The 27,386-nt window shown below is 45.6% G+C and overlaps 1 long non-coding RNA gene across 1 annotated transcript in view; it reads left to right on the top strand.

Moving 5' to 3' along the window:
- Nucleotides 1–26,930, top strand: part of LOC311423463 — a 36,854-nt gene extending 9,924 nt beyond the window's left edge. Inside the window, exons 2-3 of the long non-coding RNA XR_014685720.1 lie at nt 25,516–25,585; nt 26,843–26,930. This is a non-coding gene — a long non-coding RNA (uncharacterized lncRNA). The remainder of the gene's footprint in view (nt 1–25,515; nt 25,586–26,842) is intronic.
- The last annotated feature ends 456 nt before the right edge of the window (nt 26,931–27,386 follow it).

Here is a 27,386-nt window from a genome sequence, read left to right as displayed (position 1 = left end):
AGTCTCTGGGCTCAGTGCTTACTGCATGCTTGCAAGGCTCAGCTGCTGGTGCAGAAGCCCTGTTTATTCTTGCCCTCCTGGTTATCTCCCATTCTCTCTTCTAGTTTCTTCTCCCTGGAGCAGGTTTGCTTCTCCTGACCTCTCATGTCAGAGTTCTTCATGTCCCATTCTAGCCTTTTTCTTCCCTAGAGGAGCTTTGGACAAGAGCTCCCACAGGAGCAGGGTCCACTTGTCCCTGGATTGTCTCCCAGCAGATGCACAAGGGCAGGAATTGGGACTTCCAGCTCTTTCCCTGTTTGTCTTTCTCTAATTGACATATTTCTGGAAGCTCAAATTGAGCTCTTCTCTGTGTCAAACTGCACAAATCCCCCCGAAATAAGCCCTTGGCACTAGAAGCTCTGATTGTCCCTGATCATAAGCTAAATAGGATTTTCTTCAGGTTTACCTTAATACAAGGACCAACTGCATACTGTCAAGCTGGATGGGCTTCGCTTTGAAAGCCTTGAAGAAAAGAGTGAGAAAGAACAAAATTAAAATGTTCTTGAGAGAGGAGAGGATGTGTGAATAGCCCATGTGAAATGGCTTGAAATGAAATCACGGCAACAAACACAGCCTCCACTAACCACTTGTAAACCTGTGTTGTTTCCTTTAATCAGATACTTTATTTAAGCAAAGATTAAAATGCAAATTTGAGTGGACAGGATTTTTTTGTTGTAATTTTTGTAGAATATCACATTTCTCTAACTAGATGAAAAAGAAATGAAAGATGATAATGTTCTGGAGAAACTACAAGAGTTTTGTTTTAGGCTTTTGATTTATTTTGCTCAGTCTAATAAGTTATTCTCTTTTTGAATTTGATACACATGGATTTTATTATTGCTTGTGGAGAGCTGCCTGCTTGCACCTGAAAACTAATCCAGGAAGTAATTCTTAGAGAGAAGGCTCCAAAATTTTGACTTCTAGAGAGTCTGAATGCCCTTTTTTTTTTTTTTAGTGTTTTAGTTTTGGTTGTTTTTCTGTGTTTTGAGTGATTATCCCATTACTAAGGGTAGCTTTGACCTGCTTTACTTCAAATGGAGCTGTCAGAATGGCCACAACCAGGTTGTGTCTGTGTTGTTCCCTGACCTGCCCCTTCCCCCCCCCCCCCCCCCCAGCTTCTGTGCTTTCTATATTTTGGAAAGTTATTTTCATTAGTGGCACAAATTCTGCATGAATTCTGGTGGGAAAAACAAACAAACAAAAAACCGCAGGATTTGATGGGGCTGTCCCTGTTGCCATTGTGGTCTGTAGTGGGGCTGTGACAATGGCTGTTGGATGCCAGTGTGGTGCCTTGCTCCAGGGAGCCCTTTCCTATCCACCTGCAGCAATGGGGGGTTTGCAGGATGGCGGAACCCTCCATGGGGCAGCATGCTCCAGAACTGTGCAGTGCAGAGCTGCTTTACATTTGCTTCTCCTGAAAAATGCAGGGGAAGTGACACTATTGTATTTTTTCTTAAGCACATCAAGATGTGAGCCATGAGGGTATTGTCTCAGCTCCATCAGAGGAGCAAATTGAATGACAAGCCCAAGTGGGTACAGAGCACATACAAAGGAGAAGGATCAATATTTAAGTGGACTACAGACCTGGGAAGCTGAAGCGGAGTTTCCCAAGATAACATCCTGATAGCACAGAGAACTGGGATTCCTCCTGTTCCAGCAGAAAGCATTCTGTGAGTGGGGGCTTTTCTCCAGCTTTTTTTTTTTTTTTTTTTTTTTTTCCACAGGCTCAGCACCCACCTGCCACTTCCCTGCAGTGGCAGTGCTTGACATGATGTCTTTGGTGAACAGCATCACCCAAGGCTGGGTGATTCAGAGACCCTGCATCAGATAAAGAACTTCCAAATTCTATGGGCGTGGAAAGCCGCAGTGTCACCTAGCCACGCTGTCCTCCATTGGCCTTTGCCAGCTCCGCCCTGCTGGTGGGTGCAGGTGGCCAGGAGGGAGGGTATTTTCAGACAGGCAGGATAAAGAAACTGAGTATGGATTAACCAGACAGGCCTGGGACCAGGTAATCTGCCTGTGCTCTGTGGGCTTTGCAGCCTGCGCAGCTCTGGTCAAGTGGGGGATAAAGCTTCAATACTTGTCATAGAGAAGACTTGGAGATGCCTCGGGCACTCAGTATGTTCTTATGGTGAGCCTGGGTTTTCTTTTTATCTTCATGTGACATTTGGTCCCTGTGAGTGGGAAGCGCTGTGACCCTTGTGTGGGGAGCCCTTCTGGCAGGGGACCTTGGGAGTGCCCTGTCTGTGCCCAGCCAGACTGTGGATGTGGAGCTCTGGGTGAGCATCCCTGCTCCAGTCTGGAGATGCTAGTCACAGAATCACAGAATCACAGAATTTCTAGGTTGGAAGAGACCTCAAGATCATCGAGTCCAACCTCTGACCTAACGCTAGCAGTCCCCACTAAACCATATCCCTAAGCTCTACATCTAAACGTCTTTTAAAGACTTCCAGGGATGGTGACTCCACCACTTCCCTGGGCAGCCTGTTCCAATGTCTAACAACCCTTTCAGTAAAGAAGTTCTTCCTAACATCCAACCTAAAACTCCCCTGGCTCAACTTAAGCCCATTCCCCCTCGTCTTGTCACCAGGCACGTGAGAGAACAGACCAACCCCCACCTCGCTACAGCCTCCCTTGAGGTACCTATAGAGAGCAATAAGGTCGCCCCTGAGCCTCCTCTTCTCCAGGCTGAACAAGCCCAGCTCCCTCAGCCGCTCCTCGTAGGACTTGTTCTCCAGGCCCCTCACCAGCTTCGTCGCCCTTCTCTGCACCCGCTCAAGCACCTCGATGTCCTTCTTGTAGCGAGGGGCCCAAAACTGAACACAGTACTCGAGGTGCGGCCTCACCAGAGCCGAGTACAGGGGGACGATCACCTCCCTAGCCCTGCTGGCCACACCGTTCCTGATACAAGCCAGGATGCCGTTGGCCTTCTTGGCCACCTGAGCACACTGCTGGCTCATATTCAGCCGACTATCCACCATCACTCCCAGGTCCTTCTCTGCCTGGCAGCTCTCCAACCATTCCTCTCCCAGCCTGTAGCTCTGCTTGGGGTTATTGCACCCCAGGTGCAGGACCTGGCACTTGGCCTTGTTGAACTTCATGAACTTCATAGTCAAATGAAGGGGAGCAAACAGCCAAAAGTCTTGGTGGATGGCAGCAGTGGGATTGTACCTTTATTCTAAACTTACGCCTCATGGTGTGAGTAGGAGCTTTGCGGTGAATAATGTCTGTGCAAGACAGAAGTGTAGAAGAGGCAGTAGAGCTCATAGCTTGGGAAGGGAGACTGTGCACTCAAGAGCTTTCCTCTCCCTTAACATCTGGGATTGAACCAGTTTGTGATCCAGACATCTGCCTCCAGGAGCCAGGTAGGTCTCTCCCCACCAGCCAGTCCTGGCTCCAGATGTAGCTGTGGGATAGCTGTTTGATTCAGATCCAGCAGAGACACAAGAGCAGGTCAGTTCACCCTGAAGTAGGCACCTTGAGCCTCCCCCTAAACACCACTGACTGGTGATGACACCTCAGACTGAGTCCCAGCCCTACATACAGGTGAGTTGGACCCTACTGTGGTTTGTAGAGGGACGCTCAGGTGACTGTGTCCCCCCATGGCCAGATGAATCTCACAACAGGGGTCTCCAGGGGAAGTTGGGATCAAATCAGAAGCAGAATATGTTTAATTTGGGGTGTAGCAGGTGCAACTGTCAATCAGGTGTGCTCTAATTAGCATGGCATGCACTGCACAGTCCTGCATGTGGCACTTGGGCTGGAGCAGGATCAAATGTGTCCCAGAGCTCCTCAGCCCAGAGGGGAGCTGACTTGCTGAATACCAGAGAAGCTGTTTGTGCAGCCTTTCTTCTTCCCCCTGGTGCTTTAATAGAGCCTTTGCTGACCCTGTCTAATGGATTACCCCTTTTGCTGTAATCAGCAGATTTCATAATTGCCACATTTCTTAATCAATTACAGTTGTTTGGAAATTCTTTCAACAAGCAACTCCAAGTGTTTGGACCTCCTGTCCAAACCCAGTTCCTTCCCTGAAATTTTCTTGGCCTGAGCTGTCAGGCAGCTCAGTGCCAGTGGGTCCCATGTACATTAAAGCAGAGCTGAAAATACACTGAATGCCCTTCAGAGAGTTTGCTGTTTGTGAGCTGTTGCTTCCAAGTCTGATTTGCCTTGTCCCTGTTTCTTGAATTTCCTTTCACTCTCATACAAACAGAGAAGTTCTGGCACTGGATGGCAACAATGGCAAGCCATGAGGAGTTGTGGCCCCTGTAGACTTCTCACTGATGCCTTCAGCCAAGGAGTCCTGCAAAGCCAATATTCAGCTTAACTGCTTGAGAGCACTGGGAACACCCATTGCTCCTCCGTTTTGAAGCTGTTAAGTAGCGATGGGTTAATGCTCAGGGTGACAGTGCAGCACCCAAGCTGATGGAAGGAAGAGGGAAGTTGGTTGAAGAAAGGCTCATGGCTGGTATAGCTACCCTTGATATTATTTTGTGAATGCAGATAAAAGCCGTGAAGAAAACTGCAGATGTGTTAAGAGCAATGTGGGCTTCTTCACAGTAACTAAATGCTATGACTATCCTGCAAACAACAGGAAAGCATTTCAAGCTCAAAAAGGAGTGAGCTCAACAAAGAAGACAGGAGTTCTGGAAGTGCAGGGGGCCTTGGGTGGGGACAAAAACTTGCACACTTGCACCAAATACCAACATGAGCCAGAGGGAGAAAAAAATAGATGAAAGAGAGGTGGTAGTAAAACAGGAGATATACAAGATATATGAGGCACTAGTGCACAGCCTAGCCTTGGTCATGTAGCTCCTAGCACAGCCAGTTAAAGATCCTGCAGCCAGCATCCAGTCTGTGACTGTAGATATCCCCCAGAAAGCAGTCTAGGCAGTAACCAGGAATAATCTTTGCTCTAGGCCTGCATTGTGTCCATTGTGTCATTCCCTCCCCCGACCCCCCCCATCCACCCTACCTCCCCTTCTCAACTCTGTAATCAAGGCTTGGCTTTGTACAACACTGTGATCAACTTGCTTGCTCTCAGATTCGTTGTGCAGTGGGAGAAGGGAAGACAGATTGAAGCTGAAAATACGAGGCTTCATCTTTCTTCAAAAGGAATGGATCAATGCAGAGGGAAATGTGCAGGAACACCCAGAGCTTGCGCCTACTCTCTGTGACTCAATTACAATGGCTAAATGACACTTCTGGTTGCTGCCAGCTGAAGTTGCATCAGGCGGCACATGGATGGAACACCTTGCTCCAGGTCTCCAGACTGGCTCTGAGCATGCACAGCGTGCTCCATAATTAGACTGCTAGGGTGAGATCCTTGTCTCCTCAGACTTGTGGTTTCCTTTATGATCACAGCTTTCCTGGCAAGTTACTATCACATGATAAAATCAGAAAGTATATAACACGAAGAACTCCGGGATACCATAAGCTGGGAACTTTCAGCTTGAGGTTTAAAATACTTTGCAAGAATCAAATTGGAACTTTATTCTGAGAAATTCTAGGGCAGACATGCCTAGCCTGTGACTTTGCAGGTTTTCTCCACTGTGATAGATATCCAGAAACAGATCTACTAAATGAAGTGACAAAATATAAGACTTCAACTGTTTTTGACTCTAGTCTGCCTAGCTGACTCAACACAGCTACCAAGGTGGGTGCCAGATTATATTATTGCACATACTAAAGCGATGCAGTTATGACCTAAATTCTGACTGCAGAGCTCCTGTCATTGACTGTGGATGATTCAAAGCCTACTTTTTTGATTTGTTATTAGTAATTTACCTTTTACTCCTTAGCTTAAGCAGTGCACTCACCTAATTTGGGCTTGGAAAATGCCCTTTGGCAAGGACTTTTCAGACAGACAGTGAAATGTGTCTGCCTTCATTTTTAGGTGCTCAGCTGTTTTTTTTTTTGTTAGCTTGTGTTTATTTTGTTGTTGTTGTTGTTGTTTTGTTTTGTTTTGGTGGGCATGAAGAGTTAAGGATTTCCAGTCACTTCCAAAGCTCCTGGTCCACATGGCATCTCAGCTGAACAGAAGGCAGAGTCTAGGTAAATCCATCTGCAACTCAGTCATGAACAGCCTTTTTCCAGAGAAGGCTTGTCCAGACATTGTGGGGAAGTGCTATTGACTCACCAGCCTTCCTAAACATTGGGAATAGATTAGTAAGGCTTTGAAAAAAACAACAGAAGAAAGACCAAATTGATCATATTTTGGAGGTGGGTTGTGAAGCTTCCAGGGCAACTTTATCCTTGAAGTGTTACAGTCTGGGTCTGATTTGTGTGTGTGTGTGTGTTTTTTGGGAGCTGGATACTGAGTAGCTGGGCATTTTCAGACGTCCAGGTCCTGTGGATGGAGGTGATGATTCCCCGGAAATACTTTAAATATTTTTCTTCATCTCTCTTCTGGAAAGGGAGAAGCCACAGAAGCATCAGCCACACACACAACCTAGTACAGCTGACTGGGCAAACAATGTATCTGAGAATCCACAGCTCCTGACTGCCCCTCTGGGTACCAGTCCCAGCAGGTGGTCCTGGGGCACAACCAGTGTTGGTGATTTTGCACACCAGTGACCTCAGAAACCAGCCGTGCTGGCAGGTGGCCCCTCCATCACCACTCTCCCCAGAAACAACCAGCCCAAAATGAATCATATCTGCCCTTTCACTCAGCAGCAGCATTGGCTTTTGCAGATTAAGGGCAAGACATTACATACAGAGAGGTGAGACAGAGGCTCAGTACAGCTTGCAGACAGTCAGCACCCACTGTCTTCAGGGTAGAGATCCATGTCCTGGACCTGTTGTCACTGTAAGCTTCCGCATATTTCAGGTGCCACATTTATGCCCACAGTGGTGTTGCAAAGACTTTGTGACAGTGGAAAGATGCATTTTGCTATGAAAAAATTAAGACTGGCCATAACTGTCTGGGTGGCAGAGAAGGAGCAGATGCTAGAGCTTGTTTTGCTATCATCCATTCCAACCAGCAGACCACATCAACTAGGTATGTGTCTGCTCCTGATCCGTAGCTAAAATTTGTATTGAATCACCCTGGTCAGACAAAGCTGCCCTGGGAGGCTTAGTAAAGGATCACATTTCTTTGCTGCTTTGCTGTTGCTTCGTCCCTGGCCATACAGTGCCACAGTGTGTAGGAGGAGTGGTGAAAGTGGCTCCTGGGAACATGCTGTGTGTGCGTGTAGCTTTTGGGATGTGGAGGTGGAGACAACTTGTTCTGCTTTTTTCCATTGTGCATGGGTATGTAACCCAGCTCTCAGCCTCCTCTACAATAACGCTTTGTTTCCCTTAACCAGAACCACTCTTTCAGTGATGCAAATAATTTTAGTGCATCCAAACAGGAAGTGGCTGAGTGTCTGAGTGTCTGAATCAACATCCTGGAGGCTGGGCCTTTGCCACCAGCACAATTACTAAATAGAGGAGTTGCCTATGGATGGAAGCACAGGTCTTGGAAATGGCAGAGCCAGTAAGACCATGCCAGAATGTGACCATTGCCAAATAATACTGTTGCTTGGCCAGTTCAGCCCTGTTTGTGTGGCCACAAGCTGCTCCATCTCAGCTTCTCTATGCTGATGCAATCACATTTCTTCTCTGTGGCACTGGGTTGGAAAGAGCAGAATAGAGGGATCATCACTATTGCTTTGATGAGGGTGAGCAGCTCTCAAAGGTTCCCAGCATTGCAAGCTCAATGGGCTTGCTAACAGGGAAGCCATGTACAGAACAGGTTTCAGAGTTACTCGTCCTTCCTGGGATATCTCTAAAGGGGATGGTGCTTACGTGGAACTTCTGGAGTCACTTACAGATCTGGAGAAGAGCCACAAGAAGCAGCAAATCGTCAGCTGCTTGGCAGAGGTTACCATTTCAAATTATGTTTTGTTTTTTTTTTTTTTTTTTTTTCTTTTTTTTTTTTTTTCTGTCATATAAAGAACAAAAGATATCTTTCAGACTTTTGCTGCAGGTTTTCCAGGAAATCTAACAATCCCAGTAGATTACTAATCTGCCCCCTTTGTGTGTGTGTGTATTTGTGTGTGTGTGTGTGTAGGGTAAAAACTGTAACTGGCAGTACTGTCCCTGACTGCTGTCTACAAAACTGAAATACCTCCCTAAACCCACTTGATTTCCTGCTGATAAAAATGTTTATGTCTCCTGATCTAAACCTAGAAGATCTTCAGTAGGTATTTTACTCATTGTTCTCCTCTTTTCTCTCTCGTGAAGTGATTGAGGAAGGAAGGAGAAAACGGATAATTTGAGCTATTGAATACCCAAAAAGATTCCTGTGGCTTTTCTTTTGCTGCATGTATAGTCATGTTTGACTGTGAATCCAGGGCCTGTATGTTGCTTCATGCCAGGCATCTGTAAAGACTGAGCTGGATTTGGGTTTGGTAGCTGGGCACTACCCCAATGTTGGAGGTCACCATGCCTGGAGACATGAAGGTATCCCCAAGGAAAGCAAGACAAGGAGCCCCAAAGCCAGTCCCTGGGGCACTCACCTCGATCACTGATATGGTTAAACAGCTAATCTGATCTTGAACTTGCCTTTCTGGCTACTGTAGATGGAGTCAGCCCTACCAAACACATTTTTGGTTGTGACATGTCCACACACACCAGTGTGAGGGAGATCTGAGCTGTGAGACACAGGGTACTAAGCTTCACTAAACACTGAAGAAGCTCTTCAGAAAAGAGTATTTCTTCAGTAATCCCAATTCTGGACATCCAAACTTAGCCTTTCAATCACATAGCTGAGATGGAGGAGAGTCATGCCATGGTAGAATGGTGAGAGGCTGACTTAAACCTTTTGAAGGGACATCACTGGTCCCCAGGGGTCCAGTCCTGACTTCAGCCAATGGAGAAGGGAGGAGAGGCAGAACTGCCACGCTGACCACATCAGTAGGAAGAAGACCTTCTTGCTTTGATGATGTTCTTCATCAACACCTTTGATTCCTTTTCCTGAGATTGGGAAACATGGATTTAAAAATAAGCATATTCTTTGATGCTTGGAGCTTTCATACTGTGCACTGCTCAGGGATGGTACCATTGTTTGTTCATGGAAATTTAGAAAACCAGTGGTGGCAAAATTAAATGCATTGAGTACTAGCAAAGTGTTAGCCATTATACAGTGGAATTCTGCTGCAGTCTGGGAGGAGTGAGTTGGAAGTTTAATTTTAAAGGCCAGGAAAAATGCTTTTCTGAGCAAGTTCTCTTTTGAGTTAATTACTTAAAAAAAATAAATTAAAAAGCCAAAGAGTGAACTAAAGAGCATAAGAGCATATAATCTCATTTTAACATTATTATCATTAATAAAAAACAAAGAGATGCAGAGGGAACAATACACTGTACTAGTATTGTGTTCTCACCTTTCACAAACATGTTTTAGACAGAGATGCTAATCTCACAGGAGCACTTCTGCTTCCTGAATCTGACACTTTAAGGCAGATGTGGATAGTGTTTTGTGCTGTGTTGAAAGCATCAATTAATTTTCTGTCATTTCACTAAAGAAAGTGGAAGTATTTAATGATGGGCTGGTGTGTGGGAGCTGTGACATTTCTGTGTTCCTATTCATCAGGAGCATTTTGGGCCCACTGGGCTTCTCAATTTGTCCCAGTGCCCTATTTCAGAGAAGACTAACAAATCTACTCTGGTTATTTGTAACACAGCAAAAATATGGCATTTAAAATGCTGCTGGCAATTTCATGGGGGATCAAACTCTGCCTTATATCAACAAATTTCTGAAAACTAACCAGGTCACCCTGGGGGTTGGAAGCTTCAGAGGAGAAACAGATCAGATTTGGGATAGAAAATACAAAACAAACAAATAAACAAACAAACAAGAACAAAACAGTTCCAAAATTTTGAAGAATAAAATTAAAAGAAAATCTTGATTCAGATCAAAACAAAATGTTGTTTCATCTCATGTGGGGAAAAACTCCCAGGGTTTTCCACCAACTCAAGTATCATTATTAACAGAGTGGCTTTTCTCATAGTGAATATGGTATTCGTCAAATGCCAATGATGGCCATAGGAAATTGGACAAGAGTTTTTGGTCTGAATAAAATGTTTGGGGGCTGGTACTCCCACAGCTGCAGAGCTGTGGAGTCCCATTGTCCTATTGTGAGTGTACACAGTCAGGGGGTGAAAGTCTGTCTCAGTCCTCTCTGCTTTGTGAAGAATAATTAAATATTTGTCGGTCCAATGAGTAAGAACATCTTGCTAGCCTGGGGTTTATGGTCTTTCTCATAGGGCAGGACAGGGGTCTTTCTCCTGTGTGTGACAGTTGACCTGTAGGGAAAGGTGTGAGGGACCCAGGGAGATCTTCTAACCTGCTGGTATGGGAGATGTCCACTGATGGATGCAGGACTTGGGCCAAGCACTTGATGTCCTGGTTGGGACTGGGTGCTGGGGCCTGAGATAGAAGTGAACCATTCCTCCCAGGGGACCTGGTTGTGGTGCAGAGGGCTATGATAAAAGATACTTTGTTTCAGTGGGAACTAAATGGTCCTACTAATCCCAAACATAATGCGTGGATGGTGGAGAAAGAAGGAAAATAAAGGTGTCTTGACCCGAACTGATTATAAAATAAATTTCTGGTTCAGCGATTTAATTGAAAATTCAGTTCTTGCAGCAGAAATTGTTATCTGGGTTTCTCAGAGTCAGAAAACTGATAACAGCATGGTGTCTTGACCAGACTCTGGCTGCAAGACCTTGGCACAAGTGAGCTGAAAGGTGGGCCTGGATCTTGCACCCACTTCTACACCCAAGAGCCAGCAGCCTCCTCTGCGAGCAGAGGCCACCACACAACATTTCTTCATATGCCCCATTTGGCTGTGTTTGTGGCAGAACCAGCTTCAAGATAAGCTCATCACTTCCTGAAGGACTTACTAAAGCCTAAGAGGGTTGTTAGCAGGAGATGACAAAGCCCACACCAAGGTCATGGGAGCGGTGACCACTTACATGCAGGGGACATGTGTAACCTGCATGCAGTAACAAGGGGCAACATGCTGTCTCAACGACCTGCTCTTGGACGTGAGCAAGGGGTAGGTAAAGTGATGATGGGTTTTGGAATGAGAATGGCCCAGCCTGGAGTGCACAATGGATGGTGGATCTCCACTCTTAGCACCAAGCAGAGGAGCTTGCATGGAGCTGGAGGAGCCATCTACACATGCAGTCAACAATCCTTGCTACTGATGGCTCTGTCGTGCAGGGTCCACAGGCCATGGCAGGAGGCAGATGGTCAGGTCATTTAGGTAGGTTTGATCATGCCTAACTGGGAAGGGTGGCCTCCTGAGGTCTTTCTCATCTCAGCTGTCTGTGGGAATTACTGGCATTCTGTTGATCTCATTTTCACTGGCTCATCCTGCCCTGTGTTACAGGGAGCTGAGGCACAGAGATGTGCTGGTGATCCCGCAGGAGCTTGGGATGTGCTCTAGCTGTGGCTGCAGCCAGGCAGCCCCGTGCTGTGCTGAGACTCCTCCCCAGCTACAGGGTCCCACCAGCTCTGCTGCAGGGCTCTCTGCTCTGGGCTGCCCCTGCAGAGGGCTGAGCAAGGGACTGAGTCAGGCTTCTGCTATAATCATCCTTACAGATCAACTCTTTCCTCAGGCCTGTGGGGATTTAATGCAGCAAGGCTGAGCATTTAAACACCCCTTAAAGTGCATCTGCTCATGTTTTCCTGCTCCCTCATGGTCTAGAGATGGGCTTTCTGTCTCTGTGCTGGACCTTAAGCACGGAGCTACAAGAGAGCAGAGAGCAGCAGTGAGGATGCTCTTGCCACACTGAGTGCAAGATGGACCCATAACACAGCTCTTACACAACTACATGCTTAATTGCTTACACAGAATAAAGCAAATTCAGCTTCAGTTTTGTTTTCTCTCAGCTGAAGCCTGGCTTTCTTACCTTTGAGCACCCAAACCTTCACAAGTCAGTTGACCTTCAGAGCCCTGTACATGCAAAAAGGAAACACTTGTATGGCCATAGTCTAGCACAGGCACCAGCACAGAGCTAGCCTGGGCTGTCCCATCCCTGTTGCTGGGGACTGTGTAGGGAAACAAAGAGCCTGGCTTGGTGCCCAGGTCCTCTGCGGAGGTGGAGCTGGCAGCATGGACATGGGGCTGCCTTGTGAACAACGTGCTTTTGTCCTGGAGTTGTGACTCCTATGTAGAGTACTGCAGCACTGCCACTCCCTCCAGACAAAGAGGGATGAAATGAGTCTAGCTGGAGCTTGAGAGAGAGCATGAAAGAGGCTCCAGGAGCCGGCTGCTGTGGCCTGGTCTGCTGCTCAGCTAGCGGGCTTGCCAGTGCTTTCAAGAGTCCATATTGTACCTGCCAAGCTCTACTAGGCATGAAAGCCTTAAAGAGGTTACAAAACTATCTAAGAAAAATTGTGTCTGGAAAGGATCTCTGGAGGTCTTTAGTCTAACCTCCAAATGTCAAAGCTAGAACAGGTTGCTCAAGTCCAGCTGAGTTTTGAAAATCTCCAGTGATGGAGACTCGACCACCTGCTCCACTGCTCAACCACTTGACCAAATGACCTGAAACTGTGGGGCAGGTAAACAGAGAGCCTGGAAGGAAGGATGTGCTTTCCTCATGGATGGTATAGTGCTGAAGGCAGTAATGCACTTCCCCACATGAAGTGCTCTTCTTTTTTTTTTTTTTTCTTTTTCCCATCAGGAGCCTCAGCTTTCAGACCACTGTCACCTGTGGCACGGCTGAAACCTGAGTGGTGCTGGCTGGTGCCCGTGAGCTGTGGGAAGAGCAGAGGGATTTAAAAGACTAAAAGATCTCTGCCCTGTGGGTGTTTATCAAGGCCAACTGGTGGATAAGGTTTCTTCATATAGAGTTAGAGCTCTCTGGTACATTTACTGTATTTCCCACAAAAGTTTCAGAGGACTTGCATATCTTTCACTTGCACTACCATTCCATGGGCTCTCACAAGTCTCCAAGAAAGAGCTTAGCAGACAAATAGTTTGGTGTGGTTTGCCAACTAGAATTAAAGAAAAGAAAAAAAAAAGAGTAATACATTTGTGGCCAAGACCTCTTCTAAACTCAGACAAAAAGAGAAGTCTTCCCAGCAGATTTGGTGATGAGAGATGGTGTTTGTTTTTTTGGCTGGCTTGTTTTTCAAAAAGCCGTTTTGTGTCAAAACAAAGTTTTAGATGAAAACTTTTCAATCAGCTCAAGGGACAGCCAAGCACAGAGCCTGCGGGTTTCCCTTCTGCATCTCTGAGTCATTGCGAGAGTGGTGGGCCTCTATTTTTAGTCTCTGCACACACTAACTGATACCAGCTACAGGACCAAGCTGCTCTTCAGCACCGGATTACTGTTGCGAAACCTTGACACCAACATGGAGTGAGTCCAGGTCTGGGTGCATGGAGTGGCACAGTCATAGAAAGGAGGACACAGCTGTGCTGACCCGTCTTGCCCACCCTGGGAGTGGAGCAGCACAGCCTCTCACATTCCCTTGGTGACAGCCACTGTGGCTGTGAAGGCAGTTGTCCCTTCCTGACATGACCTCTGTGCCAGAGCAGGAAGGTGGCTAGGAAAGGAGGGCCAGTACTGCAGAGGGATTAACAGTGACGTTAGGCTCGTGTCATTTTACCATGGAAATGTTAGGGTTTTATTTTATTGTGTGTGTTTATTTACTTATTTATTATTTTTTAAGGCAACTGTTTGTAGTAGTAAGCTTGGAGTAGAAAGTAGAAAGCTTTTAAGTATCTCTGCTAAAAGCCAATGAGCACAGGTGATTGGAGGTGACCTGTCTTGGGCCTGACATGACTTTGCAGACACTTGGGTTGGAGTGGCCAAATTCCTGGAAAGATGGCTGGGAGATGTTGTGTCTTGTAGTCTGGAGAAGAAAAGCTAGTTCACAAGCAGCAACAGTCTACAGGAACTCGACATTATTATTTGTGTGTGTGTGTGTGTGTGTGTGTGAGAGAGAGAGAGAGAGAGAGAGCTAATCTGTATGGAAAAAAAATGACTTTCTTGGTAAAACTTTTGGATTTGCCCATAGTTATCAATCAGGCAGGAGAGAGACTTCCACAGCCTAGCAGGGTGGTTGTGTATGGGGAAACAAGATGCCGCGTAGATGTGTCTCTGTAGGCTGTATGATGCGTGGGTTAGCACAAAGAGGAAGGCAGCAGGTATGTGGTCAACCCAAATGATTAAAGAAAAAATGCTGTAAAAATAGCTTGCCAGTGAAGTGAGTTGAGCTGTAGGCAACCTGTCTGGAACACGCAGCTTTTGTTGTATGATGAGGTTAGTTACAGTCTGTCTGAGAGACACGTAAATCTCCCTTTCTTCGGCTAGCTATGAATTACTATATGAAAGACACTGCATACTATCGGCTACACAGCAGTGTGCTAATTAAACACTGCTAAAATCACCACAAGAACATTTCCAGCCCTAAAAGAGGCATGAGAGATGGATGAGATGGAAATACATTAGATGGAAAAAAAAAGCCAGGCATGTTCTGACCAAAGAGGTGCTGTATCTGTGCTTGAGAGAGAGAGGAAAAAAAAAAAAAAAAAGCAAGCAGAAAGACAAAGCAGGGCCTGGAGGAACTCAGTTCCTCTCTAACTCATATATATTCACTTTCTTCCCTGAACCATTTTAAGAAACAGCGGTATTCGTTCACCTTACGTAACTCTGGTGTTCACTCTTCAATAGCGAATGCAGCATATTACTTTCTAAACACAGTCTCTGTGTAGAAGGCAAAGTGTTTTTCAAAGCACATTAGCTGCTAGGATTCAGTGTCAAGAAGTCCACAATGCTACAGCAGCCCCAGGCTGGTGGACTTGCACAGGCTTCAGAACCACTCTGCCTATGGGCAGGACACAGCCTGATGCTGAGGTATGCCAGCACAAATGACTTCCCACTGGACTACGTCTCCATTTTCATCTTCCTGGGGAAAACAAAATGTGAAAAATATTTCTTCTATCTCCTCCGCTGTCTCCTATTGCTCCTTAGTTTGAACTTTCAGTGGGACACAGGACAATGGAAAAATCTTTGTAAAAGATCTAGAATAAAACTTCGATTTGTTTTTCCAAGTACAGAAATAGTACTTTTATTTAGACATTTTTACTTCAAACAGAACAAAATGACATTTTACAATGGAAAATCCCATTGGCTACCATAAAGGATATTTTGTCTGATTCTGGTAGTTGGTAAGGCATGTGAACTTATGCCTAGGCAAATGAGCTTCCCTGCTGCTGATGACAGATTGTAGTATGATAGGGACCTGCTTCTGGGCTGTGTTTGGTTTAGGTGTTGCTGCCTTGGTGCACAGAGTAACTGAAAACCAAACGAAGTAGCTGGACGATAACTCTTTTCAAACTGAAGATCCCTCCAGCCTGCAACTCTGCTCACTTTGAGGAAGTCATGGTGTTATACTTCATGGTGTTTGAAAGTGGTTGTGATTATACAGAAATTACCTCAAAGATCTGTGTCTCAGGTCCAGACCAGTGTGTGCACTGCAGCCGTGTCCGCAATGACAAATCTCATGAGGAAGTTTGCAAACAGACGATCCCTCAGACTGTCTGCTTGGAAACCGTGGGTGTCTCATGTCCTCTGGGGACACACTTGCATTTCCCATATAGACTTTGCTACAACTGTGACACTATCTTGTGAGGATATATGGTATGAAGTCCATTTTCAGTGGTCAGGACGGAGTTGCCAGGAGGGATGCTGCACTGACCCATGTTCTTTCCCATTGTGTAAGCGGTGTGAGGAGGTGGGCAGTAAACAAGCACCAAGAGGGCCTCTGCCAAAGAAATGTGACACCCTGTTTGCTCTGCTGTTCAGGCTGTTGGTCAGTCCTTGCAGCTCATACAGAAATGTGCAGCCATCCAGGCAGCTGACAGGGCACAAGACCATATCTAGAGTCTTTGGGAGCAACAGGAGGACCAGAAGCCCTTGAGCCTTCAATGTGACTGCTGCATGAACTGAGATGGTTTCCTAGCACATGAAGGATAGGTCCATTTCCCATTTCTCAGTGGATCTGTTTGTTCTGCCCCATCTCAAGGCTTATCTAGCTCTTTCCTGGCCCTGGCACAAATTGAGTCACCATTACACCAAAAAAAGAGCAAATTTCTCTTGGCTTCCCTGATAGTGTTTTGCACAGGCAACAGAGGTCTTCTCAGGGGAATTGCTCCCAATATGTTCCAGAGGTCTCTCAGCTCCATTCACCTGGTTTTCCAGCTCTGAGCAATGACGTAGAACCTGAAAAGAGATTCAAGACCTTTCTCCGAAGGAAAGCAGAACACTGCACACAGTTCTGTGAATACCTGAGATTCTGTGAAACACTTGACTCTGGGAACAGCTTCCCATCTTGGAAACCCCAAACCACAGACAACAGCCCAAGAAATGAAAGCCTACCAAGGGAGGTAATAACTACCAAGTTATTTCTGTGTTTCTAGGGAGAATTTCTGTTTCCCAGGATCAGAAATGTGCTTTCCTGTGGTTGTGAGAGTGAGCCCCAGGCAGTCGTTGACACTTTCACACCATCCCACTGCCCTATGGCACATTTGTTAATCCACAAAAGAAGACAAAATCAGGAAACCTAAGTTTAGTTTTCAGTTGTAGGCAATGCAGCTGGGACAGGGGTAGGCCCCAAACTCATCTGTTGCTAACCTTTGCTACTTTATAATTAAATTCCAAAGCAGCACAAAGAGATGTGAGGCTGCCCAGTGTCAAAGTTCCCCAATTGCTAGGTGAAGATGTTCCACCACTGTCACTCCAGCAATTAACAACCAGGAACATGTCACTCTTTTAGGAGGCTGTACTGTTGTCATCTTTATCAGATATTTGGGAGCAGAATTTAATTAGCTCTTGCTGCATGTGTGTGCAGTGTTATCTTTTGGGATATTTGCATAGATCAATGCTAGTTATTTGTATCTGTCTCAGAGGGTGTTTTGCCTGCTAACGGCTCGGCTCAGACCTGCTCAAGTTGTTTAGAATGGATTTTGTGTTAAGTGCGCCAGGTGTGTTTCTCCCAAGCTTACTGGAGTAACGGTCGCAAAGACTTAGACCTCTGGCTTCCAACAAGAGAAAATTTCCTCATTCTTTACTGGCCTGTTTTAGTTGGTTGCATTCTTATTTTGGAAGAAGCCATTCTTTTCCCTCTTGCTATTCCTGTTTCAGAGCTGTTTGTGCTTCTTCTAGGCTAGCCCAATGAGTCACTTTTTTTTTTTTTTTTAAATTTTTTTTATTTTTTTTAGAGTTTGTTTTACAGTATAAACTCAACAGGGATTCTTAACTGCTCTTTCCAGCTTGCATCAATTCATGATTGTTAGAGCCATTTGCCCTTCTGCTTTATTAATGCCAGAGATTTCTGAACTGCAGGTACGTTTATTAAGCCCCATAGCCAATGTAAACTGCCTTTTACAAAAGCTAATTGCTGAAGACTGCATGTCCATGATCTCCTAGGCAGTCCCTGTGATACTTTCTTTGCTACATGCGTTTATGGAGTTCCACTGAAGTGAGGTGGGATCTAGCATTGAGAGACACAATGGATGGGGACCCTGGAGGAAAGATCTCCTTCACAAAAGCCTCAGTATCCATGTAAAGAGAGATCTTTTGCTCTGGAAGACTTCCCCTTACTGAGGTCAGGAAATGTGATTCCTTGTTACCCCAGGGCATAAGGAGGGGATTTCCACTCTGGGTAACTATAGCTTTTGAAAAGGCTCAGTACAACTCCTGCAGAAGCCTGTGGGACCTTTCTTTTGGCAAGGGACTGAGAAGACCTGAGCTCACGCGTGGTTGTTTTTGCTTTCTCTTGGAGCAGGTCTACGGTGTCTCACATTGGGGTCTTTGGAAACTGCATTTTCCTTCCATATAGAACTACCTATGCACCTACTGCCTTCTGGAAGTTGGGAGATAACGTGGGTCAGTAAACTCCTGTTTGTAAGCTCTGTGTATATAAGGTGTCCTTTGTTCACACCATCCTTTTCTGATGGTGAATGGCACGTCTGCCATTCACCAGCACTCAGTGGCAGTTACATGTTTTGCTGTAGACCTTTGGATTGCGCTTCATTTGTGAATGTATTAACAAAACTCTTTGACAATAATAAGCTTTAAGTAATGAGTGGCAACTGGTGAATGGAGCCTCCATCTGTTCTCACCCACAATGTGCAAAGTCTACCAAAGTCAATGGACTTCTCTGATGAATTCAGTGGGCCTTTTGCCAAAATCTCTGTGAATAGAAGATGCTTGTGCATATATTTATGAATGGTGAGGAATGGAATATGTGCAAATCCAGTATCCACTAAGTGCTCATGAAACTGCTCCTAATGCACTTTTTTTCAGACTCCCAGCAACTGTCTGTCTGAAAACTTCATGCGTTCTCGTTGCAGAAAGAGGAACATTTCCTATAGAGCTGGGGTCAGTGGTGTTGCTTTATCTGTTTGCTTGAAGTCGAACAAGCCAGTACTACCAGTACTGGAAAGGGGACTGGGACTCATGTGGGGTTTGTGAAGAGCCTGCCTGGCTTGTTCGGTCCTGCTACATTTAGGCTGTCTTCACCACAGACTCATAGTCCCTCTTGGTGGATAAAGCCATGGGCCAAAGAACTGCAAGAATATTCTGGGGCAAACACATCTGTCTGTCACTGCAAGACAATCATGCAAGGAGCCAGTGGTGACTGGGGTTTTGTTCAAATGTTGGCTTCTCTCTGCTAAGAGAAAGCCAAGAGAAAGAGATGAGCACAGCTCTTGCCGGAGTGAAGGAGCAGGTGCCTCTCTGCAGCCCTGGGACAGCATCTGTTTTGATTCAGAAGAGGATCACATTAGAAGGCAAATGACACTGCTTCCCTGGTGCAGAAGAGATTTTGAAGACTTCAGCACTGTACCTCTGATTAATCTAATTTGCCTTGGGATTGTTTTTTATTATTATTTTTTAAATCGCAGACAATTGCTGCAGTCACAGTGTTTATCTAGTAATAAAAATTCCAGAGATGTTGTGACTCCTATGGAGGAAAACGAGACTTGGGAAAGAATTCTATATGTGTGTGTGCAATGTACATTGCTCTAAATTCATTAATTTCTCTTAAGGGGCTCAAGAACTGTTGAAAAGGCACATATGGAGTCAGCACATAATGAGCCCAATTAGGAATGACTTGAACCCATTTGGACATGCTGAGTTGCCACAGCCAGTTGAAGAAAACTGAAGAGTTAGTCTGGACATTTTTTTTTTTTTTTTTCTGTTATAACCACCCAGAATTATCTCTCAAATTGTGTTTTGACATTTCAGGATAAGTGTATAAGTATTCAAGCCCCCATACAATATTGCCCACCTGAACACTCGCATTTTCCTCTATTCCACCCCTTCATTTTTTATTTTTTTTTTCTATTTTAGGAACTGGTGTCTAGAGTGAGAAAAAAAAATACTGAGAGATAGAACAGGAGGAAGGTCGAGATAATGGTGTCACAGTCTCTCCTCCAGCAGAGCTGAGACATGGGTAGGGACAAGAGCCCTTGTCATCATAGCACGTTGCCTGAAGGTGTCTGACCCCTAGCCCACTTCACAGAGGCTATCAGTGCAAAACAAGTTTCATTTGCTGGCTGTCCTGATCCCTTCTGCCTCCCTTTTGCATGTGTCCCTGAGGCTGAATGACAAAGATAAAATTCTCTTTCACATCTGCTGTAAAACCTTTGTGATTGTCTCAGTTTCACTTTCCAAGCTGGGGTGCAGTGAAGGGACATCTGCAAACGGAGCCTGAGGGCCCCTACCTCTGCACACTGTTTGTCTCCTTCCTGCTGCCCCAGTTCACAGTGGTCAGCACTTGATTGTCCTCTGACAATCCCCGCTGTCCTCTGGGCAGCACATTTCACTCATCAATAGAGGGGGGAAAGTTTCCTTAAAGCTGTAGAATATAGTTGAAAGCTACAAGAATGGGGATGGATGGGAAGAGGTCTTACTCCACCTTACAATTTTAGGTTGATGATGCCTCCCAAAGTAAGCACAAGTGATGTACAGCCACTGCCTCAACCCTTCTCCTGGCAGCTCTTTGGAGGGTTGCAGTTGTGGTTAGTGTGGAGTTAAATATGTTATTTATTTACTTGTGTGTGGAATTGCTGAATTGCGCATTTGAGCTTTTCAAGATCTTGTGCACGAAGCAATCATCTTGGCATGCTGGGAGACATCTGGAGCCTAACAAACCTCACTCCTGCCCCTGAGTGCTGCAGAGGGCAGAGATGAATGTGGGCATGCCTGACAGCACCTTGCATGAGCAGCACTGGCTCATTTCTTTTTCCCTGGCCCTTGGTAGTGGTTGTCTCATCAAATGCAAACATCTTAATGACTTGAGCTATTCAGTGGATTTCCTCTCTATTATCCTGACTAAGCTATTTGCTCTACTTACAAGCTGGCAGGCATTCCAGGTCATCTGAAAATGCTTTGTAAAGTTTTGCACATCATTAGATCTAAGTAGGACGGTTATAAAGCAGTGGAGAGAAGTTAAAAGGCAATTTACATTTTATGAGAAATGCAGGTACCCTGGTGATAAGCTTTCCAGCAGAGGATCTGCAAATCAGTGAGCCAAGAAGTCTAACATTGGTAGAAATCCCAGGCTTTGTTCCCAAGGGACATTTTCCTATTTCTCTTCTTGTGGGTGATATCATAATACCCACAATAATACCCACACCCCTCCCCACAGTGTCATTTGAGCTGGCAGTCTGCAAACTGTCACCAAAAGGTCAATTGCTCTGTGTTTCACACTCGGAAGCAAAGCTTTGCTGTTGATATCAGTCACCATTTCATGGTGGAGGGGCTCAGGGTCAGCTCTGTGGCAGACAGCAGCTTTTTGCTGCTGCCCTTTCTCCTTTTCAAACAGGTTACCACTTCTCTGTGTGCAGCACTAGTGTGGCAGTAATGGTGCTGAGCATCGACTGGGAGACTGGCTGACATTGTCCTCGGGCTCTGTACAGACTTGGTGCCGTGCTTTTATTTGTATAAATCTCTGTTTATACTAAGAAATGAAGATTCCTTTGGCATTTGAATAAGGAATCTGGCAACTGCAGTTCATTCAGCAGAGAGACAAGCAATACTGCTCTTTGGTTCACTTTCCATGTTCAAATGTGCTGCATCTGTGCCCTCTCCAGAGCAGCTTATTGTGCACTAAGCCTGTCCACAGGGTGAGTGATTTTCCTAGTGCTGACAACAATTTTGTACTAACTGACGTGTTCAGTGCTGTGATAATCCAGACCAGACAAAACCAACTGCTGGACAGGGGGTAGAAGGTAGACAGAACTTTTATGTGCAGTCACAACTCGTAGTGCCTCCAGGAACAAAATTTGAGGATCTTCTGGCTACATTTGCATAAAGGCAGCCTTCTTCACTGTGCTAAAGGCTTAACATTATTATTATTTTTTTCTTTTAAAAAATATAACATAAATATAAATATAGTGAGCTGTATGAGATCACTAAAGTTATGTAGGTATTGGAGATCACTGTGCTCCAGCAAGCACTCCAGAAGGTTTCTGAAGGCAGCAGGCTCTACTATTCCTGTCTGCTGCAGCAGTCTTACATGGATGAAATCAGTGCATGATGAGCTGCTGTTAATAATAAAAAAACATTTCTGCACCATTATGGTGGTGCAGTAACAGTGCCAAGAAACAGCCCATGCCACTGTGGGCATGGCTTGCTTGGGCCAGCTGATGATTTTCCAAATTATTTCTGGGCATAGTTCAAGACTCCTTGTAGTGCAGATTCCAGTCTTGTTATTCAGGCTGGATCTACCATGCTGTTCTGGAGTCTCAGAGAGTTTAATAGTATGGATGTGGGAACATCCGGAGTGCAAACCTCTTGCCAGTGGTTTGGTGAACATTTAGTTCAGTCATAGAGACCTGAAAAGATTGCACATGTGAATATCTTTTGCACTAACAGATTGCAAGGATTGTATTGTCTATGTAAAGCTAAAGTACTTGAAAAGAAGTAGCAGAGCTCGAAAACTCCATCAGCAAAAGTAAGACTGTGGCTCACTAATAAATTGGAGCAAGATGCTTCAACTGGCAGGACAGTGTTTCACTGAAGTGTGGCTTTTGGGACAGGAATTCACAACTGGACAGCTGAGACATGTTTGTGTTCACAGTTTGAGTCCTGGTTAGTTTTCTCTGTCCTTGTGGCAGAGCACGAGGATGTGCTGGATATTGACTTGGCAAAGAGCACTTTCTGCCTCCAGTTTTGGCACCATGGCTGGTTCCTGATAGTATCAATAAATGAAGCAGATGTCCAGAAAGCAGCAGTGTCCATCTGCCTGTGTTTGTTGATCTGTTATTTGGACTCGAGCTACTTACAAAATCTGCTTTTTAAATGCTCATTCTGGGGGGCTACTCTGAAAGTCTCAGAAGCAATTCTGGCTGGCTGACTGGTCCTGTGCACTGTCTTCCCATGGCAGATTACCCCTGACATTTTGTTCCTATTTATTGCTCAGCCCAAACACTGTCTGCACATCTGCTCTTATTCCAAGCACCCTGAGTATCCACAATCCAAATCGTCCCAAGCTGTACAGAAGGTGAATCCTGCATGGCCAGGACCTTGGATGGTCATGACCTTGCATGCTGCTTCTCAGCCTTGCTGTAGAATAGGAAAGGCAAACCTCTAGAACAGCCCTGAGCCCCTTGTCTGAAGAAAGTAACCACTGGGACATTACTGGCCAGTGCATACTGCTGGGTCATTCCCCCAGCCTCTGTTTTTTGGGTAGCAAGTGTTACTCCTGGAAAAGGTCTTGTTGAAATCATGCTTGAGGGTCTCTCTTTTCCAAAGGTGCAACCCTGCCTGGCTGGAATCCAGGCCATGCTTCCATCTCACTTAATCCATGTTTCTAAGCTTTTCCTGCCAATCAGGATGGGGTTAAGCCTGCTCATTAGTGAATGAAATGAGATTATCTGGCTCCAAGAGCCTGTGCCTGGTGTCTGCTCTGCTCTGTGTTCATGCAGGTGCTTCAAACACCAGTAACTAAGAACTGACACAGGACTTGACATCATAAACTCACACATTTTGAATCTACAGAAAAGAAATTGCCAACATTCAGCCATGAAAGGCTGATAGACAAAGTCGCTGCCCCAGCACTGAGCCATGGGGAGCAGAGACACAGCAGCCAATTGCAAGATCAGGACAAAAGCAGGAAGAAGTTCCCCATTCCCCAAGAGACAGCATGGTGTAGGTGGCTCTGGCACAGCCTACTCGTACATCCTTTCATCTCTCTCCTCCCCTTCACCCCTCCCCCCCCAGCACCGTGTTAGCCCCACCAGGAGAAGTCCTGCCAGACTCTGGTCTGAGCGAAACAGCTTTTGAGAACAGGAACTCAGCCTGGACACATCCTGAAGCAGACCCCGCTACCTTGGGGTATGGCTCTCTTAGTCTTGATGGGTCCTTGCCTGAGAACAGCTCTGGTGTTTGCTGGGCAGTGTAGACTGGCCCACAATCCTGATTAAAAATTTATTCTGAGGAATTGCCCAGCCCCGTGGACCATTGATTAAACATTGGAGTGGCCAAAGAATGGGGGAACAGAGCCCAAGGGATTTTCCTGCTGGATCATGGCCTCAGCTTGGACATGGAGATGATTCCTCACAAGGCAGATTCCTGGACAGTTGTCTCAATTCTGTGAGAGCAACTGTGAGAGACTACCAGGACAGGCTAATGCTGGAGAAATTGTCTGAGGAAAATCTTGTGTCTCCAGCATGAGAGGATTTTAAATTCAGGTCAGACACATTCTTCTCATAAATGACAGAAGCACCACTGTGCTAAAAAGTGGATTAGCTGGCATCTTGTGGTGTCTTCCAGCCCTGTTTTCTTATCATCCATTTGCCTTTTTATGGGCATACCTTGTAAGGAATTTGTAATCATTTTGTAACTAATGCAGCCAGATCTTCTTCCTTCACCATCACTCATAGCCAGCGAGCTCCTATAATGCAAAATGAACAGTAATTCCTTTTTGAGTGTCTTTACACTTGGAAATATGGTACCACCTCTGAAAACATAGCTATAGTTGTCAGCATCATACAGAGCATCCTCTTCAATGCCTTCATCTCCTTCAAGCTGTTATTTCCCAGCCTTCTGCCTATTGGCCTGCTGCTGGCTCTGCTCTGCCACAACTATTATGGATCCTGGTATGTCTCCACACTGCAGCAACTCCCACTTTTCAGGTCCGGTTGGTTTCAGGAAAATTCTCAGTGGGGAAGGGCAGGTGGAGAATAGGGCTAGGAAAAAGATATGTTTACGGTAAGAGGGGAAGTGCCAGGTGCTGGGCACTGAATGTCTGCAAGGAGGCAAGGTATTTCCTCACCTTCCAAGGTCAGATATAAAAGGTCTGTCTCAGCAAGGTGGCGACCATATCTCTTAGAACAAAGATGTCACCAATGCAACTCAAAGTGTGTTCAAATAAGAACTGAGTATCTGTCATTTGCCTGTGGGATTCATGAGGCTGGGGTTAGCAGTTTAGGGAGCTTTGAAATCACATTGGCTATGTATAGAATAACATTAGTATCCACAGTCCCAATAAGTAACACCAAGGAAAATTTGGGTTAAATTTTGTGTTCCTTGGCTGAACGATGTTTATATTGGGTTAGGGACCAATATAAGGCCTAGATAAGAGCCAATTTTTCATAGAATCATAGAATATCCTCAGCTGGAAGGGACCCACAAGGATCTCTGAGCCCAAATCTTGGCATCATCATATGCTCTGTCAGTCTGGTCTGGGTGTATCAGAAATGGCTGATCCTGCCTGACTCTCCTGTTTGCTGGCAAGACTTGTTTTGCTTCAGTTCAGCTTACCCTCATCTGTTCACCACTTTGGATTCACTAATGAGGTTTTTCAGACTGAAATTTCCCTTTAAACAATGTTCTCATCTTGCTTGCTTTCTGTTGAGAAATTGTCCTTCTGTAGTGATGAATATTCCCACTGACTGAGTTATGCTCAGCCCAGGAAAAGGTGAAGGTGTCTTTGGTGTCTTGCAGCTGTCTTTCTGACCTATCAGAGAACCTGGGAATCTGTGAGACCCAAAGCCAAAGCACTCACTAAGCTTTTGTGAACATGTGTGTATTTCTGTTTGTGCACACACCTGTGTGTCTATGTCCATGTGTGCTTTTGTCTGTTTATGTGTGATATAAGCATGATATGAGTTTGAATCCATTCTTGCAGGCTGAGCTATAAAGATGCAGATGGACCTGCAGTGTCTTGTGCTTCTTTAAAGCAGACAATACTGCTGAAAACCAGCCACATCCATATCACAGGTTATTTAGGAATCAGCTTATTTATATGCAATGTGCACTCTGGTACTTAGGCTCAAGGCTCGTTGCAAAGTCACTGGACTCAGCATGTGAATGTTTCACATTCTCTACTGCAGCACGCTAAGCCCTGTGCCATGTAGATGTTCTCAGAGTGTAGTACTTGGCTGGATTCTTGAAATGCTCTGCATAAGCAAGGTTAGGGGAGTTTCTCTCACTAACAGTTCTTGAATTTTTCCATTTCCTGTCTTTTAGGCATTCATATCAGCAAAGAGATGCCTCACAGAGAGACCCTGGTGGACTAGAGGGCTGGACAATCACCACTGTATGAAGTTTAACAAGAGCTGGATTCTACACCTGGGAAGGGGCAACCCTGGCTATACATAAAGACTGGGGGATGTGAGGCTGGAGAGTATACATTATAATAATAATAATTATTAGAGAGTATACAAGAGATAGCTACAAAGATAGTGAAGGGTCTGGAGGACAAGACATGTGAGGAGCAGCTGAGGTCCCTTGGTTTGCTCAGCCCAGAGCAGAGCAGGCTGAGGGGAGGCTTCATGACGGCCTGCAGCTTCCTCATGAGGGGAGCGGAGGGGCAGGTGCTGAGCTCTGCTCTCTGGAGACAGCAACAGGACACGAGGGAACGGCATGGAGCCAAGGGAGGGTCAGGCTGGATATCAAGAAAAGGCTCTTCACCAAGAGGGTGGATGGGCACTGGCACAGGCTCCCCAGTAATGTGGTCACAGCACCAAGCCTGCCATGAGTTCAGGAAGTGTTTGGACAATGCTCTCAGAGACAGGATTTGATTTTTGGGTGGTTCTGTGTGGAGTCAGGAGTTGAACTTGGTGATCCTGGTGGGTCCCTTCTACCTCAGGATATTCTATGATCTTGTGAAAAAAGCAAGGTCTAGAAAAGAGAAGGTGTGGCCAAAGTGCCTGTGTGTGCCTGACCTGAAGGGAGAAAGTCATGCAGTCAAGGACTCTCTGAGGGGGGAACCAGGTGCTTTCTTCCCACCTCATGCAGCTCACAGGCAGCAGATAAATCTGAGGGGGGATGAATGGACCTTTATTGTCTAGATGATATGAAACAAATAGTTGCAAGACTCAAGTTGTCATAGGAGTCCCAGGGACAAGTGTCAAGGAAGGTGGTTTTCAGGACACATGGACATTGTGGTAGAGAACCTACATGGTCTATGGATATAATCTTTGCTACACAATGAAGAACAGATGTATGTGAAAATGATCTGAAAGCCTTCCTGCTCACTATGGCAACAAAGAACCTGACCTATGCCTTGGCCAAGTGACCCAACCCTAGCACTAAATATGAGAGCTTCCAAATTCTCCTGCAATGATTTCACTTGGGAAGGGTGCTGCTATGCACCTGGTAGCCCAGCTCCTCTCTGGCACACTGTGGTGGCCACACACTGACAGGCTCCAGGGACCATTCAGGAGCCATGTGGCAGCTTGCCTTTTTCTGGGCTTTTGATGGAGCAACCAGACACCATTGGAAAGGCCACTTGTTTCTAGAGGTATTTTAGGTTCCCCAGCTGCCGTATGTCCTCTCTTTCTGTTTTCTTTAGTACTGACTGGAACATCCACACATACGGTCATGGGGAAAAGTTTCCAACTCTCATGATGCAGCGTGAGGATGACCAAGGACATTACAACCAAGTGTGTGTACTCCCCCCAGAAGGGCCTGTGTTTTTGCCAAGGAAAGAAAGAGAAGCACCCACAGCAGCAAGCAACTCTGAAAAGACACATTGTCATCACTGTTGCTGAAATTCACCAAATAAATGGGAATTCAGCTTTTGCTATATCTGTCTCAATCTCTGGATTTTGTTCTTTGCCATCAGGGTCATACTGGCCCATATGGTACTGGCCCATAACAGAGCATTTCTGTAAACCCCTGATAACAACAATAGTAACTGAATATTGGTGAGAAATGTGTGGAGATGCTCTCTGTTCCTTTTGAGGCTTTTACGGAAGGAGCAAACAGGTTAAGCTCAGCTGATCCATAGAGTTAGAGGAGCAAAGCCATCCTGCTTGTCAGTATTACGTTGCTGGTGTCCCAGTTCTGTAAACATCCTCTCACCAGGGCCTAAATCAGTCTGTCACATGTCACTG

Source organism: Aythya ferina, assembly GCF_964211825.1.
Source record: "Aythya ferina genome assembly, chromosome: 24".
Taxonomy (NCBI): Eukaryota; Metazoa; Chordata; class Aves; order Anseriformes; family Anatidae; genus Aythya; species Aythya ferina.
Note: the sequence above shows the minus strand (reverse complement) of the source record. Positions and strands in the feature narration are given on the sequence as shown.